The sequence below is a fragment of the Aplysia californica genome, unplaced genomic scaffold (assembly GCF_000002075.1).
Source record: "Aplysia californica isolate F4 #8 unplaced genomic scaffold, AplCal3.0 scaffold00317, whole genome shotgun sequence".
NCBI classification, from domain to species: Eukaryota; Metazoa; Mollusca; class Gastropoda; order Aplysiida; family Aplysiidae; genus Aplysia; species Aplysia californica.
The window spans coordinates 557,851-563,816 of record NW_004797587.1 but is presented as its reverse complement, the minus strand read 5'-3'; positions in this window follow the sequence as shown (position 1 = coordinate 563,816).

The window sequence follows — 5,966 nt, the reverse complement described above, 5'->3', positions numbered from 1 at the left end:
AAGAGAGAGAGAGAGAGAGAGAGAGAGAGAGAGAGAGAGAGAGAGAGAGAGAGAGAAAGATCGATCGATCCAAGTTCCCCCAAAAAGTATTTTACTCTTGCACAGGAGTTTCCGTTTCTATTATGCAAAGGGAGATCAAAATGAAACCTTTTTACGCATAAACACTACGCAAGTTATATTTCTTGCTTGATGTTTTCACCGAAGCATCTTTGTTGTTCAGCTTCAGGCGATATACTCCTGACACTTTATATCCCGCCTTCATCTAAGAGTGGCCGTCTGCGAAAATGGCAGCATTCCCCGTCGTGAGACGTACATAATAATAATGTCACGCAAAGGATAAACATGAATAATAATAAAGATCACTAAAATAGTGCCCACTTCCTGGCATTTTACCTTATGAAAACTTCATTTAACAAATGAATGGTTTATATGATGTGATGTGGGCCAATGGCCTTAAATACTGAATAAACTTACTTACTTTTCTCCCTGGTAGCTCTAGGCGCTTCACAATAAAATCAAATAAAAACAAACAAAAATTCGACAGTTTACACAATAACACATTGGTCCTCATTACAAATGTGTACTGTATGTGATTTGGGAACAGAATATAGTTCTTCTGTCATGGGTGGTGAGCAAAGGCGTCGTGTGGGTGGGTTATAAAGAGGATGGTGCTAGCCGTGACCAAATGTTGAGCTCACTCAGACTACAAAGGATGCGTAATGACTGAAAAGAAAGTGAAACACACATATAACAATTAACATGAAAATATAAATAGATCCAAAAGTATTACAATTTTTGACAGTGGAAATATCAGGTTGCTCAGTCTACGCTTTGGCCTGGAGCCACGAATATATTGGAAAATTTGGTGCCAAGAGTGAAGCGCACGATGCCTAATCACGTAAGGATAATAGATTCATTGGTTGCTTTGTCTCGGCTTTGAGTCATGCAACGTCAACAGCCTAGTGATATGGGGCTATTCAAATATAATCTTACACCTTTTTGGGGACTTTTTGACACCCCCCCCCCTCTTACACGTTTCTTACATTTGCCCCCCCCCCCTGCCGTAATATTACAATGTTTGCTTATAATACTAATATTATGCCATTTATATCGCGCAAATCCGTGTTACAATCATTGTTCTTTGTGCTTTACATAATATTCATGAAGAACATGCATATGTTCTGCGCAATTTACGGTTCAGCGCTGCGCATTTAACTTTCATCTTTATTCTTTTACTCACATCAAGGAACATTCACGTATATTTTCAAAAGTGCAAAAATATGCAAATTTAAATTTAAATTAGATATGAAAGTGAAGAGCTCACAAGAATGATACAATTACATAATCGCTAAAATTAAAACGCGCAGCGCAATCTCAAAATTGCCCCACAATCTTATGATTGCCACGCAATTATACGATCGTTAGAACATGCAGCGCAATCTTAAGATCGGTAAATTGGGCGGAACACATACACAGATATCATACGTATTCACACATAATAATAATAATATGTATTTCTACATTTACTAAAAAAATAACAGAGCAGATCATTCAAGCTAAATATTGCATACACTCTTTCTTACTAATAAGGAAAAAATTGAGACTCATGTCAATTTCAAAAGCGCTTTAATTACAAATAAAACAAATTACAGTGGAATTCAGGACCGAAAAAAGTGTTGACTTTGAGCAAGTTTGACTTTATCCATGGTACTAATCGCCATTGAAAATTGAAGATGACAGCTACAAAATTACAAAGTACCTGGTTACAAGATGTTAGCTCAATTTCAATGAGTATAATTCTGCAGTTGTTACCAAAACAAGAGATAATGAGTGAACAAAGTAATTGGAGGTGTTTACACCACTAGCCTAGGACCTAAATATCTCTTCTTAAATGAATTCATTTTGGGATTTAGCGCCAAATTGTTGACTTAACTCAAGGTTAAGACTCAAGCGGTTGACAGTACATGTATCAGAAACACAATTACTTAAACAAAGAAGGTAAGAAACGGGACCATAGTGAGGTGTTGACTGTAAGCAAGAGTTGACTTTATCAGGATTCCACTGAATCTGTTATTACTGATCATTATGCTTAAAACCAAAAGGGAAATTAGTTATCATCAACAAAGGCAGTGTTCATCATTATATATGTCAATAATATTTTTTAAAACAGGGGCATCTGCAGAGCTGTCTTCCAAATATGGGTCCTGTTCCAACTTCCTGCTCTGTCTCCTCTTCGTCCTCTTCCTCCACCTCCGTTTCTTCCTGTGTAAGTTAAAGCCCTGTGCCTCTTCAATGCTGCAATGCTTGGAATACATTTTCCACATTCCCTGTGGCTTCTGCACACCTTTCTTGACCAAGACCACCCTTTTTTCCTTTTTTTTTCACCTCACAAAAGTGTAATATTACTTTGGTTCAAGACCCTCCCCCCCCCCCCTGTCTTACACTTTTCTTACAGGAGCCAAAGACCCCCCCCCCCCCTTTCCAGGTGTCAGATTATATTTGAACAGCCCCTATCCAGTTAGTGGGAACTTAAGTGTCTGCGCTTAAGACAACCAAATGAAATTTTCTTTCTCACCGACGGAAAGAGCGCCTTATTGGAGGGAGCTTATAGTCGTAGTAAACGGTAATAAAAACCTCGACCAGTCAGATCGAATTATTATGCCTCAAAAGTTTCATCTGGATGTTTGTGAAGTTTTGATTTTTCTATCGGAATACAGAATTATGTTGTGTCCTTTGAAAAACAATTGTGAAATGTTTTGTTTTGATTTTAGTCAAAGGAGTGACTTTTTGATGGAGAAAACCAGGTGGGGCTGAAGTTGCTAGCCCCACCCCACAAGACACCACTGGTGGAGAACAAAGACAATGACAAGCAATGGAGGGTCAAGACTTTGATGTATCTTGGAATAGTGACAGGTACACTACATTATGTCATACAGCACGACACCAGTACAGCAAAGATCCAGCAAAATGCTTGACAGACGCTGTGCTGTTGCTGGTCTGATGCTGGACGCACGGTGTTGGAGCTCTTTAGCTGTAGATTTTTATTTGCTGAATAATACTCATCAACAAAATGCATTACTAACTTTTGTTTAATGGTATATTGAAAGCAAATTAATATATCATACACACACCCACCCACCCACACACACACACACACACACACACACACACACACACACACACACACACACACACACACACACACACACACGTACACACACGCACATACATATATATATATATATATATATATATGTATATATATGTATATATATATATATGTGTGTATACACACATATATACGTATATTTATATGATGTATATATATATATATATATATATATATATATATATATATATATATATATATATATATCATATATATATATATATATCATATATATGTCACCTTTTATTCATAATGTTGTTAGTACTAACTGTCTCGCCGACACCCACAAGACTGAAAAAATATTGACCAACTTTTCAGGATAGAAACGTTCTCACGACCCGCCACGGTGTGGAGATATACAATTGTGGAGATCAAGAAAGCAAACCACAACTCATATATTCGTCCTCTAATAGTCGTTCTATATTCCTTATTAATCAGATCTTTATCTAGACGGAACACCAAGGCGCTCAACATATTCAACATAATCTGTTTAGTCCTCTGCGGATGAGGTGTTCTACCTGGGTCGAAGAGCTCGGCGTGATCATATCCCAAACTCAGTCTGCAAGGGCGATGGCGTGGAAGGGACAATTTCCAGAAGCAGATATAATGATTGGATCTGTTGACCACAGTCCACAGTCCGATAATGAGGAAGTAAGTAAGTCATAACGAATTGGGATTTCCCGCTAGTCAGTGAAGTATGGGGACCACAGAAGATGTCTGTGATGGGGACTCGTGACAGCTACGATTCGCTCAAAATTGCGCGACTGTCGTGTAATTGTGGACACTGGCTGATGGCTGGCTGGGTACAGTGGACAATAAAATTATAAATTCTTTTCTTATACATCCTCTCCTCTCAGTCAGTCAGAGACCGTAATAAATACCGTATTTTTATAATCATTGCTGTGAGTCTCTGAAAAGGAGGTTATAAATAGAATGGAGTAGGCGCTGTAGGCAGCAATGTGCGTCAGATAGAAGTCCTCGCTCGCAGCGGAACGGTGGTCAACCTGTCCCCCGTACTGCAAGACTCTCGCACTGAAAGCTATGTTAGGTAAAGTTAGTTAATAAAAAATACTGCTCTGTATTTTATGGCAATTAATCAGAATACTAAAAAAATCAATAATGAACGTTTTGCTTTCCATAGTGTGTGCAAATAACAAGCAAAACCTATTTCTTAGTTTCTACCATTAGAGTGCAACAAGGGTACAATAATTTGTGTTCTCCTGTTGGTGTGCAGCCTATATTATATTAACCTGCTATGTTGTTTTAGATTATTAGCACTGGTATCACTTTTCTTTGTACAGAAACGTCTACAAACGAAAAACAGAAGCGGTGTATGAACTCCACAGTATATTATGATACGGGTGGTTGGAGCGGTTTAGAATGGTAAAACTGTCTGGGGAGCAGTGGTTGGCCTCGGCGTGTTAAATTCGACCCCTGCTTCTAATGCCTTGAAGGTGAGAATGTTGGCTGATGTAATTTTTCACTGGAATTACCGAAATAAAAAGGTTTTCTTTGAAGGACAATGAAGGGCATGTCGACTATCCAAAAACATGTTTAATTATACATTATGGACACGCCTCAAACCAGACAAGCTCGTACATTAGCCCATGTACCGCAGCAATGTATAGAACGAAGTAGAGGTTTCTAAGTCTTGGAATGCCAACAAGGAGACTAGAAAGTAGTGAACTTTCCACTTTTTGCATAGACGCCTAGACTTATCTCTGCGCACACCAGAGGCAACTCCTGAGTGTCGTGACAACGAAGCTAGGTGTATCCCAAATTTTTACAGTCAATGGCAGCCACCAAGGCATCAGTAATCAAAGCCTACAACCTAGATGTCTTCTGGATGCTGAACTGTACAGTGGGCCTCAAGGGTGATATCAACTAGGGACAGAAACAGGTTGGTCTGATCACCCCACTAATGCATGGTGGACTTGTCATTATTTGTTTCATGGTTTCTGCTGATGGATCTTCTCTAGCACCTGGTCCTGTCTCCGCGTTCCCTAGGAACATTTCAAGGGATAATAATAGTAGAAACTCGTATGATGAACAGAGCTGCAGCAGGATCCCTGGCAATGAGTGCATGAACTCAGACATTTTCCCCTAAGTAATAGAATTTTTTATTTCCTTTGCTCGTCCAAGCAACGGACAACCATTAGAAACATATTTCGCTGCCCTCTCTTATTGTAGGTATAATGTCTTGATTTAACTCACTTTGTTGATGGATTTGGATTTTTATTGTTGCTGTTTTTTGCTTGTTTGTTTGGTGAATTTTTTGGAAAGGGGGGGGGGTTAGTTCCAGAAATGTGATTCAGAAAATAGTGATTTAATATTGATTATGTATTTCACTTTTTTTTTCTTCAGTGGTAGGTTCTACAATAGAAGTCATTGTGTGCCATCCTCCATTTGCTTGTTTCCTTTTTTGGGGTGGGGGTGGGGGGGTCTTTTTGTGTTTCTCTTAATTAACGAAATCAAGATTCAGTTGTATATGGTTTAGAGTTTTAGTTACATGTTGCCTTCTGCTAGAAGTAGTGGACAGTTTTAATTAACACCTGTGTCTTGTGTCCCGCTTCACCCCAATCACTGACCCAATTTGCCTTCTACAGTTCGAGTTCACTGCGTGTTTACGTCGCATTTAAAACAATGTGCAAATCTGTTATTAATATACTAATAACATACGTTCCTTGAATGTTGCGTAATATCTAAACACCATCATCACCATCATTACCATCACCACCACCACCACTGCTAAACCACTGCAACTGCAGTGTACAACAACACCACCACCACCATCTAC